This window comes from Styela clava, chromosome 2, assembly GCF_964204865.1.
Source record: "Styela clava chromosome 2, kaStyClav1.hap1.2, whole genome shotgun sequence".
In the NCBI taxonomy this organism is placed as follows: Eukaryota; Metazoa; Chordata; class Ascidiacea; order Stolidobranchia; family Styelidae; genus Styela; species Styela clava.
The window spans coordinates 23,520,208-23,537,024 of record NC_135251.1 but is presented as its reverse complement, the minus strand read 5'-3'; the positions used below and the strand labels follow the sequence as shown (position 1 = coordinate 23,537,024).

Here is a 16,817-nt window from a genome sequence, read left to right as displayed (position 1 = left end):
TTCGTATACCTTACAAATACCTATGTTTATCCAAGCCCTGGCCTAAATAAACATTGAATTTTAAGCACAGATTGTACTGCAATATCATCATACAATCATAGTGTCCGCGAGTTATAAACGTTGTAATTTGACAGCCTTAGCGTCAACGGGAATAATGTTCAACGTAAATCAAGCAACATGCATGGCAGCCGAAATCACCAACCCAGACAAGTGCCCGCATTATCTATAGGCCTATAATTTGTGATGTAAAATGTGCTTAAGTCGGTTATTTGCGTAAATAACAATTTAAATTTCATGTGCGCCCCATTTGCATTGTTGTCTCCGCATAAATATTTTATAATTCATCATGTTACATTTTAGAATCCCCGACTTAGGCTGTATACCCCTCGTATACCCTTTATCAGTTGTATATACCCAAATTATGGTTCGGTATACACTTGAGTATACTGTATACCCGGTTGAAGAGCACTGGATTAGCCGTTTAAAAAGGTGTGAGTGATGAACAAAACACGCATCAAGTAAAAAAAACAGCAGAGGTTTGGGATTTTTGATCACCTCCAAGTCGCTCAGGACTCGGAGAAAAAAATTGAAACAAAAATGAATAGCTTCCAAGTGGCTTTCAACCATTCGTTCAGGAATGTCGGTAGTAAAAGGTTTTGAAGACTTTGACAATAGAATGGAGTTAGGGAATCGAATTTATTATCTAATCCAGTTCTGTCGCCCAATCTGCCCAGCGTTTGAAATTGAAAAGTATATTTACAGGACTACTTCTGGTGTGAATAGCTTGTTTTATTATATTTGGGACATCTGCTTAACATTACAAATAAATAAAATTATCATTTAGGTTTAATGAATAGAAAAAAAAGTATGTTTAAATAAATTTATAATTAGATAAATTCTGGAATGCGCCTTTGAAATTAAAAGGAAAGAAAGATAGTTCAGCATTGAATGTTGAGGACTCTATTGATTTTGACGCCCGAAGCTTCAGTCTGTCAAACATTTAGCTATATCTACCCCTCACAACATGACAAATGCAGATCGCAGCACAGCGTTAAAAGAGTATGTTCGAAGTTATGACGATCTAAAATAAAAAGATATATATATATCTAAGAAATGTGAACCTATATCTCAAATGAGTATATAGTATATCACTATATCATATGGTAAATACATAATATATTTTATAATTTTATGCACAACACAGCAGAACCAGTCTGCAGAATAAGATTGGAGAGTGGGGGCGAAGTTTTAATTACTTTTTGTCACAAATATATCTGTTTTGAAAGTAGGTACCTATTTTTAAAAAACCACAAACTGGGAGTAAATCATGTAAGCTCGAAAAATTATTCAATGTTGTCATTCTTTCATACAATTCGCTGTGTTTTAAAAAATACAAGCTGTATAATATTCATTTACCTGTTATACTTTTCATCAAACTAAATCCATTCATCGCCCTGGATAATATATAAAAAACATTTAGTATTCAATTTAGAATTAAATTTCGGCGTTTTTTTAAAACAACCCACACTTTTGCATAGTTACCTCACCGGGTGTTTATAAAGTTATATAAAAAGGACGTTACTTACTCGACAAAGTAAATAAGTAGGAGCAGGAATGAAAACAGAATCTTGTTTTGCATCTTATATATTGCAGTGTGCAGGTTTAACTCCACTCAGTCGTCTTTTGATAAAATTATCTCGATCTGATGAAAACAAAGTAAGTCTGACAATGAATATTATTCAGTACAGTCATAAAATTGCAACCAAACAAGAATGAGTAATTCACAATTTTGTAGCTTGGAAAAGGAGATTTCTTCTATTCAACAATTTGACTGAAACTCGAGTCAACCTAAATATCATCTTGCAGAAGTTATTCTACTCTTATGAAAAGTTACAGTCATCGGACAAGATATTCTTCGCTTAGTGCGAATGAGAACTACCAACACCAACAATGGTCTATTGCAGGGGTGGCGAACCACTGACCCGCGGGTCACAAAGTGACCCACCGCGTTTTATTCGTGACCCGCCAAGGCACGAATAAAATAAAAAAAATGCTAATATATCAGTGATAAAAATTGATAAAACCGGCCTTCATAATCTAACAATACCTAAACTATTATAATCTACCGCCAGTTGGGCAGTCAGGGCCGCGAGGGCTCATATTCAAATTGTTAATTTCGGGCCGGTATGGTAATTTTCAAAACCCCCAATCTTGGACGCATGTCTGCACCGCTGTGAACCATTATTCAGCTATTGGCTCTGACATCGTTTATTACATAACAATGCAACTGATATGTTAACTTGTTGCTACGTCTGGTCTCTTTTGGAAGTTCATCTGCAGACTGTTTTAGGGGTTATGCGAGAACTAGAAGCTACTTTGTATTTTATTAGTTTCTCGTCCACAATACCGTTAGGAGAACAAAATCTTTCAGACTTGAAATAAAAGCCTAGAAATCTGAAATAACAATGGGGCAGTGTAAAAGTGCCTTAATGAGGTTGAAAGTATAGAACACTGTCAGGGTGGGATTCCCTCCAAACTCTTTGGTACCGTAAAATAATTTACCGCATCATACTAATTGTTTATGGTAAATCATATGCGTGTTTTCGTACTCTAATTTCATAAAATCGAGAGCCATAAAAAGTCCCTGATATAAGTGCTGCATAAGTAAAGCCTGAAACTACACCAACAGAAGCCTAAAAGATTTGCTTTAGAAGTTTCTTATAGATACAAACATTGATCATAATATATCTGTGACCCACTCTCTTATGTTCCGCAATAAAAATATAATTTTTGACCCATTCATTGAAAAAGGTTCGCCATCCCTGGTCTATTGAATGTTCTGCGATTCATGTCGTCGTTATTTAAAGTAAACAGCAGACATTGTCGACGTGCAGCAGAAACAGGATATACGTATTCGAATCGCAAATAAAAAAGAAAAATCTTGAGATCAAATTTGGCAGTCCATATTGAACTGAACCAACATCTAATGGCTGCCTGCACGGAAACTCATTCAGAGAGAATTCAATAAACACAACTCTTAAAATTTAAACTTATGTAAATGTGATTTTACTATCGATTCACACTTAAGACGAGCATCATAACAGAATATTTTTCAATTTTATTCTCAACGATTCATTTCCTTCACACACAATATGAGTTGAGTCTTCGTCAATTTGAACAATTGTGTTTCGGAGAAAAATCATATGACCAGAAGATCCTCTGCTTTGACATTTTATTATCCTTTATAAATTACCAAAAAGATTATCAACATGAAGTTTTCCCCACATTAGAGGTCGATGTAAAGCACTTACTTCCTGAAATTTTCTGTTTTTTTTTTTGCTTTCCGGAGTTGGCTTAGTGACAAGCTTTATCTTATGCTTATTGTATTTGACTTAAAGTTGACCTGATAATGCAGTAAACACCATTTATAAAAATTCTACTCGATGAATATAACAGATTTAGTTACTGACTTTCTTCACATCTCTATAAAATATACAGCATCACCATATCGTAGTGGAGACATCAGAGCGTCCCCTGAATTCTGATGTCACTCGAATGATTTTTACACATTGATATTATGCTAAGATGAAAATTGCCTGATTGTCAATACCAGATGTCGACAGTATCAGTAATTGGTATATATAGATGTTTTATTGTGGTTATTTACCAAACCCGATAAGCAAAATGATTAGGAATAAAATTTTGTTCAATATTTGTCAACGTAGCCAAGCCAACATTGCTTGTCAGTTAAAACTTTGAGTTAGTCGTGCTTTTAGCTAATTCACGACTCAAGTGATGTTTCTGATTTTGCTTGACCTTCAAAGATGAAGAGTATGTCGAGGTTTTAAGAATGCTGGAAGGAACAAGAGGTGACTATGTGAAATGCTCCAATGTGAGATCCGGCTATGCAATTTTCTGAATTTATTGAAAAATTTGCGAGCCCTGTGGGACCCGTGAGGACATATTGTGGCTTGTGTGACGCAGAAAGAACGACTTCCAACACCAAGTCGTGAAACATTGTCTGAAATATCAAAGTTCGTTTCGTCCGTAGCTGAATACTCAACATCACGGCCGTAGTTTACATTAAATATTTGTCGTCTGCAGCGGTCACAAGCTAAAGATTGATTAGGCCATTGTAGTAAACAACCAGTCCCCGACCTACTGTTTAGCATTCTGTCATTTTTTAATTTGACCATGTCCATTGTTTCCACTAATAAATGGGCAGTTTTTCTCTTTTTTCTAAAAATCTCCAGATCCTAGAACTTCATTTTTGTCTATAGAGCGTGATGAACGTTAGACACAATTCAATATTATTAATAACAGCAATAAAAGAAGAAGAAAAGAGTCAGAGGAAAAAATAGGTTTGGTCATGGTGTTTATTTTTGCCCATGACTCAATACTTTGAGGTAAGACTTTCAATGAAATGTTATATCCATTGAAAACGAGGCATTTAATAAACCGAAATCTAAGATTATGTTGTAGAATGTAGATTCATAATCGCATTTACCTCCCTATTTGTATTTCGGCTAAGACTGCTTATGTAAAATATACATGGTGGAACAAACATCTGAAAATTTCGATATTGATCATTGAAGACCGTGTTATTGGCTTCCGTGGCCATGAAATACGTGAAAATATCTGCACGCTGTTTAAATCAAAACAACACGATGTATACGTTTCGACACATCTCCAATCCAATGATATTATTTCGGCAAAGGCTGCTTATGTAAAATATGCATGGTGGAACAAACATCTAAAAATTTTGTTATTGATCATTGAACACCGTGTTATTGGCTTCCGGGGCCATGAAATACGTGAAAATATCTGCACGCTGTTTAAATCAAAACAACACGATGTACGTTTCGACACGTCTCCAATGATATTAAAACATTTTGCATAACGGCATTGTGTTTCTGCCAAGATTGTTGATCTTATTTAAGCTCTATCTAATCTACAAATGAGTATCAAGTATGCTCAGAACCTTCTTATTATAACATTTAAACATATATAAGGCATATGTTATGCGGCTCTTTCAATTTTTTTCCGAAATCAACATTTCTGGTGGCACATAAATAAAAACAAACATTAAAAAAGTTATACATATTCGTCATAATACTGATAAGTAAATGTAAAAACAGAGTTATAAAATGTTGGTATATTAAGCATTCTTAATACCGCTAGAACTGATTGCAAGATAAAAATTTATTCCCTGCATTATATTTTCAAGATTAGAGGAGTTTTGTGTTTTTTTCGAAATCAACATTTCTGGTGCCACATAAATAAATACATACATTAAAAAAGTTTTAGATGATATTGTAAGTCCTAATTTTTATACAGAAGTCCCATGTTGCATTTGAAGCCATAAAGTCTTGCCTGTCCTGTGATACACATTTCAGTAACTTCACTAATCTGGTGTGTGGTGTCATCCATTATTGAAAATAATGTATTTATTTATCTACAATTTCTTCATTGTTTTATTTAATTATTTCTACATAGCCAAATCTTACGTTGACATTCAAAATTTAAACCATTCAAATCCCAGGTCTCATCAAGTTTAGCTTGTTTTGCACAAATTGCGTCACCGTATGGTGTGAATTTCTGCGAGGATTGAACGGAGAATTAATTCCATTTTAGTCATTCATCTCCGTGTCTGCATATTTTAGCGTTGCTATCCTGTCTTTTTTATTTGATCTTCATAGCATCGTAATGTACTTGACTGAATACACTTGATGTGTAAATGGAAAATTGTTTTTTTCTCTCATTTTTATGGTTGGTTAGTATTGACGACAATTAAAAAAATAATTCCTGTTGCCTCAGAAATAATATTTATTACTTGGGTATTACCCAGTTTGTGTATACGCGTGAATTAACGTCTTTCATTGGCTATCACAATTACTGTATCAGTCAGTAACAGGCGTATAATAATTCAAGAGTCTATTTCGCTGAAACAGCTCCCATCAATAGCACTCAGACAATTTTATTGACGTACTTGGATGCACTTTTCTTAACAAATTCCGACGCGAATCTTGTACATGTTGCCTAACGTGTTTTACTTTTTATCTGCTTACACTTACCAACCTGCAAATTAGCGTTCTCCAGTAGTTTATTGCCCCTTGACTCGGAAATATTTACATTTATTTCTCTACGACACCTGACTCTCTAGTATACGACCAATAATTCGATTTTACAATCAGAAAAAGTGGCGGAATTCAGCATAAGGATGTCGATGGTCAAATATAAAATTAGCCCTATCAAAAAGTGTGTGCGTTGTCAACGTTGATTTTACTGTAGGATTTAAATATTTCGCTGGGCATCTAGTTACTCGTCTTTTATTGTGTACTTTCCCAGATACACAGCAATACATATGTATAAATAATGTAGTCTTTGATAAATCTCTACTCTCTGAAGAAAGAGAACCACAAATTTGAATCATATCACAAATGCCATTTATCGGATTTTAGAATGTATTCGGAATTCCAGATTCGAAAACATATATTTAGAATATTTTCTGAATAATCAATTATTCGGTTATGGCCATCCCCGGTTACACTCTCTCCCAAAAAGTTCAGCTCAGTCGAAAAGTGTCAGTAATCCACACACTACAATGAACGAAGCATTACTGTTCTACAGTCGAATCGTGGCGTATTTTATCTTCAATTGAATGTAAACAGTTTCTTATCTTCATGCTGCCGGAACATGATATGATACGCACTCTTCTTCGAGTAAAAAAGATCTGTTCAGTCAAATGCAATATTGCATTTTACATACATCTATGAAACATAAGACATATTAAATGTAAATTTCGTAAACACAAAATTCCTCTAATCTCGAAAATATAATGCAGGACATAAATTTTTAACTTGCAATCAAGTTCTAGCGGTATTAAGAATATTCAATATATCAAATATATCACCATTTTACAACCCTTTTTTTACATTTACTACTCAGTATTATGACGAATATGTATAACTTTTTTAATGTTTGTATTTATTTATGTGGCACCAGAAATGTTGATTTCGAAAAAATAACAAAATTCCTCTAATCTTGAAAATATAATGAAGGACATAAATTTTTATCTTGCAATCAGTTCTAGCGGTAGAATAATGGATGACACCACACACCAGATTAGTGAAGTTACTGACTTGTGTACCATAGGACAGGCAAGACTTAATGCTGTAAGAGGATATTTATGTAATCTCGATTAAGGCAAAATATTTGTCAGTATGTATTTGCAGTTTCACGTGCGTTGAAAATAACGAAAACCCGTAAGTTAAGGCTTATTTCGAGTTTCATTTAGTCCCATTAGCTTAGTTATTTGAAATTAAAACAGCATAAAAAGTGTCATGAGCTGTAGAATAACCAGACAGAAATACTTCGTCGAAGTGAATATTGCACGGTGCGACTGAACATTGTTTTTAGCCAATTTTTTTCTAAATATCTCAATTTCTGCGTTCAGGATCGGGAAGGACTCTTTGTTGTTTCAAAAGAAGACTGAGTACACTTCTAAACAGTCGAACAGGCTTGTTATAACACATCAACCAAGCAAGGTGCAAATCAAGATGCTGTTTCTTATCACGCCTCTTTTTGTTCACCTCATCGGTTGAGTAATGCTTCATTTATATGACTTTTTCTACACATGGTTGGAAATCGTAAATTGCTTTTGAACTAACAATGTCCTTCAAGTATATAACAAGCCACGATTTTTAAAAATTTCAGGTATCCAACTTGAAATAGGAAGTTTTGACGTTAAGTCATGAAATTCCCATTCTGGTAATGAAATGTCCAACATCATTAATGAAATGTGGTACAATGCCGCCATGTCTTGAAGTGTCCCGGGTGTGAATTGGCAAATTATTATTGTAAACATGATTACATTGTAATTATCACGACGAGCACAGCTAATAACGGTATCTTAATACAAATATAAAACAAAATACTAACAAAGAAGTATTCTAATTATGAGTTGGTTTGCGCAAGACTAACTCCCCATTCTTCCTTCATGTCACAATGGTCCCCAATCTTTTTTGTCGCGACCCCTTTGGATCTATCACGCCGCGACCCCACGATATATGCTGAATTAAATTAGTAGGTCTTACAAAAGAAAGGATATCGAGCGTTAATACGTTAAGCATGTTACGTTTTTTTTCCATAATTTTCTTTTTTAATTTCTCCTTCACAGACCCACTGCAATTGGACGGAATCCAGCTATCACTCTTTAGTGACAATTAACATAACGAGACTGCAAAATCTTTTCAAACGATTATTAGTGTTTATAGCATAAATAGCAGGAGACGTATGATGTATTATATATTTATATTGCAAAGAAAATCCCGCTGTGTCTACTACAGCGGCGACTTATCTTATTGATAACATCAACATAGTTTTGATTCGGAATGTCAGTCAAATTTTGTTTGAAATCAGATATTTAGTGCTTTTTATAGAAATGAGAAATTGTTTGTATCATAATTCTGTTTTTCTTCAACAGCCGCATGTTGACAAATTTCTCTTGAAAAATTATCAAAAATTTCCATTCACAGACCATCACGGCGGGGGAAAAAAACAGTTATCTTTCTTTAGCAACTACTACCTGATTAAAAACAGAACTAATTTCAGATTTGAAAAATTTAAACCGGCTAAATTCCGAAAAACGCTTTAAAACTTTTTAAACACTAAAAGCCAGGTTTCCGGCTTTCCCGAAAAGTCTTTTCTGACGCTGAAAGCCTGTTTTTCGGCTTCGGTATCCCGTATGAGGTATGCGATTTTGACACATATCGCGCATGGAAAATTTCTGAAAAAACTCCTAAATTAAAAAACTCTGATTTTTCCGTTTTAGCCTAATACGTTATCAATACATTTGTGGAGGTTAAAGATAGTTTTCGAATGGTACCATTAGATTGAATTTATGTTGCAGAGGTGAAGTTGCATACGCAATTTTAGCAATGTTTCCTTTGTCATCCCATGTCCTCTGCACCAACTTGATTTACGTCGCCGCGTAGCAGTATTCGTGTCTTACGAAAAGCATATCGCTTTCCCTCGCAAGTGTGTAATGTCATTTACCTAATGTCATACGTGAAAGCGGCCAGCGACATACGATACAAGCAAATTAACGCATTAGGTCTAGCCTTAAATGCAGAATGTCACCGAAGATATCCGATGAAACGTTTCTGTAAAAATTAAATATTTTTGAAGATAAAGTACTAATTAGGTATTTAATATGTGGTTGACCGCATCTAACATTGGCTAAAATTAAACTCGTCTATGATTCAACACAAATAACATTGCTTCATAGAAAGTTATTTAGGTAGCAAAGAGTTAAGAGAAAGATTTTAAGAATTTAATAGTTAGACGGAGGACAAATGCAATAACATCAACATGCATATTTATTTTAGTTACAGCAGTTTGTCAGTAAATTCTTGTTGCAGCAAATTGTTACTCAATTTATTACAACTTTGTTTGGTGTCTGATGACTGGGGGCTCGGGTTGATTGTTTCATGACTCGGGGATACTTACCGGGAAAAAGCTTAAGAACCCCTGCACTAGAACAGGGATGGCGAACCACTGACCCGCGTTTTATTCGTGACCTGACCCGCCAAGGTACGATTAAAAAAAAAATGCTAACATATCAGTGATGAAAATTGATAAAACAGGCATTGAATTAATCTAACAATAACTTAACTATTATAATGTACCGTCAGTTGCTCATTCAGGGCTGCGATCGTTCATATTCAAATTGTTAATTTCGGGCCGGTAATTTTCAAAACCCCTAATCTTGGACACATGTCTGCACTGCTGGGCGTGTACCGTTATTCAGCTATCGGCTCCGACATCGTTTATGACATAACAATGAAATTGATCTGTTCATTTTTCGCTATGTCTTGTCTCTTTTGGAAGTGCATCTGCAGACTGTTTTAGGGGTTGTACGAGATGCTACTTTGCATTTGATTAGTTTCTCGCCTACAGTGCCGTTGAGAAAACAAAATCTTTCAGACTTGAAATAAAAACCTAGAAATCTGAAATAACAATGGGGCAGTGTAAAAGTGCCTTAATGCGATTTAAAGCTGATCGGAAAATATAACACTATCAGAGTGGAAGGTTTCATTACATTTGAACCCACGGACATTTGAACCCGTAATTTGAACCCACGACAATTGCACCTGCATACTATTGCACCTATGGAAACTTTTTTTACGGATATTTGAACCCATACTAACCCTAACCCATGGGTTTTAGCACCCACATATGGAATGAACCCGCGGACATACCGGTTAAAATGTATGCGTTCAAATGTCCGTGGGTTCAAATGTACGGTCACCCAGTGGAATTCCCTTCAAACTCTTTGGAACGGTGAAACAATTTGCGGCATCATCCTAAACGTTTTTGATAATTCATATGCGTGTTTTCGTACTCTAATTCCATAAAATCGAGTGCCATAGAAAGTCCCTGATAGAATTGCTTCATAAGTAGCCATAAGCCCAAAACTACACCAACACCAACAGAAGCTTAGAAGATTTGTTTCAGAAGTTTCTTATATAGATACTAACATTGATTAAATATCTGTGACCCACGCTCTTCTGTTCCGCAATAAAAATATAATTTTTGACCCATTCATTGAAAAAGGTTCGCCATCCCTGCACTAAAAAAATTCAGTTATCATAAAAAAATTCAGTTATCTCTATTATATAACAACCAACATAAAATGACTGAAAACCGTTTTTAAGCGATATCTGAATAGTGTTCCTTCCCATCCGCATAGTATTAATACAGAATGCCAATAAAATTTTCTTTGAAAGCTGAGCTTTATTGCTTTTTTTCGGAAATGAGCAAATTTTTTGTATCACAATTCTGCTTCCTTAAACTGCCGTATGTTAATAAATTTTGTTTAGAAAATTATCAAACATTCGTTTACAAAATACTCCACAAAGAGGTTAAACGATCGATTCCAAATATACATAATTAATAAAAACCTGATTAACAAATAGATATAATTTTAGTTTTGAAAAATTCAAACAGGCCAAAATCTGCAAAAAAATAAATAAATATTGATATATATTTTAGTATTGAAAATCGAGACGTGGATTTTGAGGCCCGAAGCTCAGCTTGTCAAGCTTTTTGCTAAATCTAGAATGTACAACACGCCGATCCAGCTGCGCAGCACAGTCTTTGAATACTAACGTCAAAGTTTTGGCGATCTAAAATTAGAAAATATATATTTAGGAGAAAAGAGGCACCTATATCTGAAAATAATATATATATGTATATCTTGTGGAAATAAATATTCATTTTTATTATCCTACGCTTAACACATCAGAACGAGTGTGCCGCAGAATAAGATTGATGAAAGTTTTACCAAAAATTAAATATATATATGTCTTTGAAAGTAGGTATCTATTTTTTAGAAACACCCAATTAATTTGCATAAGATTCTCTGAATATTTTCTCAACTGACAAACTGGTGATAAATCGTGTGAGTTCGAAAGATCAATGAATTATGCCACTCTCCCACATATTTCGCCGAGTTTTAAAGAAAAATCGCAATCTAACTTTACCTGTCATTCTTTCCGCTAAACTCAATCCATTCGCCAACCTGGATAATATATAAAAAACGTTTATTATGCGATATTAAACTAAATGATATGTAGGTGCTGCTAAAGACAAAAATTGAGTATGGAAGAATGTGACATGACATGTGTTAGAACGCTTGATTTGTGCATTTCGAGAGAAAAGAAAAATCAACGCAACAATGACGAGATATCCCCCAAAACGAACACGGGAAAAATAGGATTACGAAGCACAAAGCAAAATTAAATAATATATAATAAAGAAAAATAGAGGCTTTGCGCCCTGATATTTTTCATTGTAAAATTTACACAATTTGCTAAATTTTATTTTATCATTCTCCATGGTGCTGTGTTTGTTGATAGTATCAGCAAAGTAAAACGCCTTTATTTAATTCGTTAACGTTTGTTTAATTCACAACAAACGTTTATTGAGGGGATTACCAAATATATACGATGCAAAAATTTAAATTTGCTATGAAGTCCTCTCTTTAGATTGAAATCTGAATATTTCAAAATTGAGAGTTGTAGACATGCTGCATTTAGTATTTGAAATAACATCTACCAAGTCACGGTTGTAATTTTATCTTCATTTTAAAAATATGCCATGCTCTTTGCATAGTTATCTAGCCGAGCTTTGATCAAGCTATACATAAAAACAGAACACTACTCACCCGATAATGTAAACAAGAAGAAGCAGGAATAAAAACAAAACCTTGTTTTGCATCTTGTTTGATTGACAAGTTGAAAGATCTTGTGTCGTTTTTTAATAAACTTATCTTGGTCTAATGAAAACAAAGTATGCCTGACAATGATTATTATTCCGTACTGTCATAAAATTGCATCCAAACAAGAAAGAGCAATTCGCAATCTCGTAGCTTAGAAAACGAGATCTCGATGCACTAATTAGAAATTCAGCAATAATATTCGATAAGAATGCCAATTACTTTTTTATTTATTATAAATAAGTAAAAATTTGAATCTTGCCCTGATTGAGATCACCTAGACATCACAGTACAGAAGTTACACTCTTAGGCTCACCAGATTAGCTGTTTCGCGCTTAGTGCCACGAGTCTACCAACAACGCTAAGCAAATATTGATTGTTTTGCGATCCGCGTTGTTTATCTCAAATTTAATGTAAACAGTCTTTTCTACGAGCAGCAGAAACAGGATATGCATTCATATCGAGTAAAAACGTTCTATTCAATACAGTGTAGTCGTGAATAACAAACATGATTGAAATATGGAATAAGTATTTGCCCAAAAATCCTTTTAAAAAAATTCGAATAAATTTAATATGTCATATCTGAAATTCAGTTACGAATTTTTTTAGTGTTATTATTATTTCGACAAATATATATGTAGATGTAGCAAATAAAATAGTATTTGCTGATTCTGTAGTTTTTAGCTGATACTGAATACTCATAGTACTTCCGAATACATGTCTTGCAATTGTATATATTTATAACTACAAAGGACAGTTCCAAATCATGACTAAATAACCACACAAAATCCAAGTTTCAATGCCCGTACTGCAGGTCGATAATTCTAGATGACCATTGTTCTTGGTCTCTCTCCAAACGAATGGTCGTTAAGCATGTTTTGGTATCCCGAGGGCAGGACGCTGTTAAGTAATTGCGGCCTACGGGACGTCTAATTGACGTGTTCTTATCACTATGGGCTTGTTTCCAATTTTAAGATGCGCGGAAGATTAGAATGATTTTAATTAACCAAAAGCAGCTAAATTACCCAATATCGACCTATAGCAGGGTGTCCAAGGTTGTCGGCCTCGCGGGTCAGATTATAATTTTTATATTGTTCGCAGGCCACAATAGTACCAAGAATAGGTAAACAGTGCAATACAAAACAAACACTTTTATTGTCCAAACACATTGGTCATTATTTGTCATTTATCACGATAAAACATGCAAAAACCTCCAAAAAACTCACTGAAACGTGCAAAAATTTTACTATATATATCTACATTTAGTGTAAGATTTCAAAATCTTCATAACGGAGAAAGTGCCATAAGGAGAAAATGCCGTTTTGGTTTGTCACCGACACAACTTGCAGACATATTAAGCAAGCATTGTGATATTTTTCTTCCATATCCATTCAAAAATCTGTTTAAATTGGTCAGCTTTCTCTTCAAACTCACGTTCACAAAATAACTCACAAATAAGCATATATTCCCGACCGAAAATATTGAAACCAGTTCACAATTTAGACTTGCCAAGCACATCATTCAACTTCGCTAGTTGCCTCAGCTAACCATAACTAAGTTACGTCCACTTTACCATACGTCCCATTTTCAACGTCTTGTCCCGACCGAATGTCCCGCTTTGGCGTTGTGCCAGCATAATACAAGAATATTACCAATTAGCATGTTCTCGTTACTGTTGTTGCTTTTACAGCCGAGATGGTTTTAAATGTAGGCCCATAATGTGGAATCGGTAAATTTAAAGTTGATAAAATCACAGCTATTAGGCCGCGAGCCGAGGACATTTATCTTTCAGTTTCGTAGCGCACATCAGGTAACTACCTGAAAATGATTTTAAAATGTTCCTTAGAAATTTAGTAACAAATATTGCCTTGTTCCCACTTCCAAAAGTTGCACGTTTTACAGAAAAGACACTTTTACTACAATAAATATGTGTTACCATCTGTCCTATTTTCTCTGCTTTTCCGGTATCATGGGCCAATGAACGCAGACTTCTGCACGACGTAACAGTCAAGTTAGTCAGCTGTAGGTGGATCCCCATTGGTCGGATGAATATCAGATGTACTACAACTGCTCGCTTTTGCGTTGAGTAGCCTTTCCATAGTTTTTTTCGGTTACCGGTAGTATTAGTTCAGTTATTCTAAAGAGGTGTTGAAAAGTATGGGTAAGATATTAAACACTTGTATATCCTTACCATAAATAGCAATATTAGTTGAGCACTAGCTCATAAGACGTTGTTAAATAGGTACCGTACGGAGCGGTAACTCCAAGGAAGGCTAGACCTAGAATAATATGTCACAAACAACGATATTTTCTGGCTTGCATGAAATGTTTATGATTAATTTAATGACTCTTCTTGACTATTCAGCAGACTTATATTACTATATAGGCCACAGCATATTTGGAAATATAAATGAATGGCTGTTTCTGTAATGCACGATTGTGTGAAAGAGAAGAAATTATTCAATTTCACTAATGTCGGTTGGTCTAAATCTAAATTCATAGAGTCGACAAGAACCTGGGAAGCAATGATAAGTTATGCCGGAGTGGAAAGAAAGGTAGCATTGGAAACGATTGAGAGGTGAGAAATCAAGTTGTAGACAAACAGTTGATGTTTTAAAATATAGTCTATAGTCCATACTCATACTGTCATAGGACATTTCAGACTGTGATATATCAAAATTTAGTGTAGATATAGTCTAGTAATGGTATGCAAACACTGCTGGACTGTAGTACATGCAATGCGCATATATACGCTCATTTAGTACATCAGATAAAATGCATTATGTATTCAAGGTATTAGTTAGTGTTTAGGGGTATTTTTAAACTCATGCTGCTCCAAATATTATTTTCTTCCTCATTTTAGATACTGTACTACAAAAGAAAACGGCAATGTTCCACCAATCCGACCTAACGCAGGCTCCTGATCCCTGCTGCTATCAGTGCTATAAAATGGATTAAACAAGAAGTCTTGAAGCTTAAAGGTATATGAGAATCATAATAGTTGCAAACAGCTTAGATGGGCTATTCACATTGAAATACTTTAGCACTTTTCTGCAATTGGAACTGCCCATCAAATTCATGTTGGAGACTTCATTGAGATTTTCAATTCATTTTTTTCCCTCGACTATGAAGATCTTTTGAGGTTAACGAGGCATTAATAAATAAAGCTGAGGAATTTGAAAAGGATATGAAGAACGTCTATTTAACACTGTCAAACATAAGGATTATACTCTCCACCCAACAATGATTCACTGAAGAAGCATGTGGCCCTCAAATCAGTTCTTGAGTTGGCAAACTGCAAGTGTAAGAAAAATAGTCAAAATAATTTATGAAAGTGTGCCAAAATCAACTTAAATTGCACAGATTTTTGTTTTTGTATTGACTGCAAAAATCACAGTACACTTATAGAGGAAAAGTCGATTTTTGAGATAGTGGATTTCGAAAACAATTCAGAAGAAAGTGAATTAGATATTACAGTTGATTTAATAAGTATCATTTATTTGTTGTTTTTTCGGACATTTGTTAGTGTCGTAGTCCTGTTTCTAGAAATATTATTGCCTTTGTTCAAATACATAACCACATAAACTAAAAAAAGATTAATTGTAAATTGTAATATTTCTGTTCACTATTTTATGTACATATTGTACATTCATTTAATTTTCTTGACTTTTGCTGTAAATTTCTAAGTGAGAAATAACTGATTTATTTGTGTTTTCGTGCTCATGATGTTAATTTGTGACTTCATTGCTTAAAAATAAATACGTTTGATAGCCTCTATAAAATGGATGTAGCTTTTTATGCTGTTCTTGTTGTAAACTGCTTGTGGTTATTACATAAAATTTATTCGCAAATGTGAATCAGCGTTGTTGGTGTCGCTGCTTTCGAGCTCACTCCCAACTCCTGTCACACAATTAAAGTATTTTTTGTTGTTGGTTACATGTTTGCCATATTTTTCGTAATCTACCTAATAAATTATGATTGACTGAGGAAGTCCGATTTTGGTCAGGCAAAACATTACAGGAATACATTTGTGTTAGTGTGCTGTAGGGCTCTCGAATTGCATAGTTCTTATGTATGTGTTGTGAACTTATGGTTATTGAATTTCCGGGAACCTCTTATATTCAATTTCGCACCAGGATTGTGGAACAAGCTGTAATGCGTTCATTATGTTCGTTTTCACACAAAACTGAAGAATTTATTTAGTTACGGTACCAGATGTGCGCTACGAAACTCATTTTCTGGGCGTTTTCATGGCTTCGTCTCACGGCCCATATCCGTGGTAAGGATCTACAAGTGTTTAATAACTTACTTATACATTTTTCAACAACGTCTTAGCATAACTTAACTAATAATAACTAAACAGGGCTATGGAAAGCCTGCCCAACTCAGCGCAAGGTCGAGCAGTAATAACTAATATTCATCCGCTCGCTAACAGCTGGTTTAATTCAATTGTTACGTCATGCAGAAGTCATTGTTCCATGCCGAAAATGTAGAGAATATAGGACAGATCGTAGCACATATTTCTTGTAGTAAAAGC

The 16,817-nt window shown here is 34.5% G+C and overlaps 3 long non-coding RNA genes across 3 annotated transcripts; 1 reads left to right on the top strand and 2 right to left on the bottom strand.

Moving 5' to 3' along the window:
- Positions 1–775: 775 nt before the first annotated feature.
- Positions 776–3,483, bottom strand: LOC144419996 (uncharacterized). The gene is made up of 4 exons (XR_013474425.1): positions 3,312–3,483; positions 1,587–1,702; positions 1,417–1,454; positions 776–1,081 (listed from the first exon to the last, which is right to left on the bottom strand). It is a non-coding gene; the product is annotated as an uncharacterized LOC144419996 (long non-coding RNA).
- Positions 3,484–10,777: 7,294 nt separating this feature from the next.
- LOC120336679 (uncharacterized) lies at positions 10,778–13,052 on the bottom strand. The gene is made up of 3 exons (XR_005568854.2): positions 12,230–13,052; positions 11,547–11,584; positions 10,778–11,189 (listed from the first exon to the last, which is right to left on the bottom strand). It is a non-coding gene; the product is annotated as an uncharacterized LOC120336679 (long non-coding RNA).
- A 1,397-nt stretch (positions 13,053–14,449) lies between these two features.
- On the top strand, positions 14,450–16,257 carry LOC144419073 (uncharacterized). Its single transcript, XR_013473834.1, has 2 exons — positions 14,450–14,858; positions 15,144–16,257. It is a non-coding gene; the product is annotated as an uncharacterized LOC144419073 (long non-coding RNA).
- Positions 16,258–16,817: the final 560 nt, after the last annotated feature.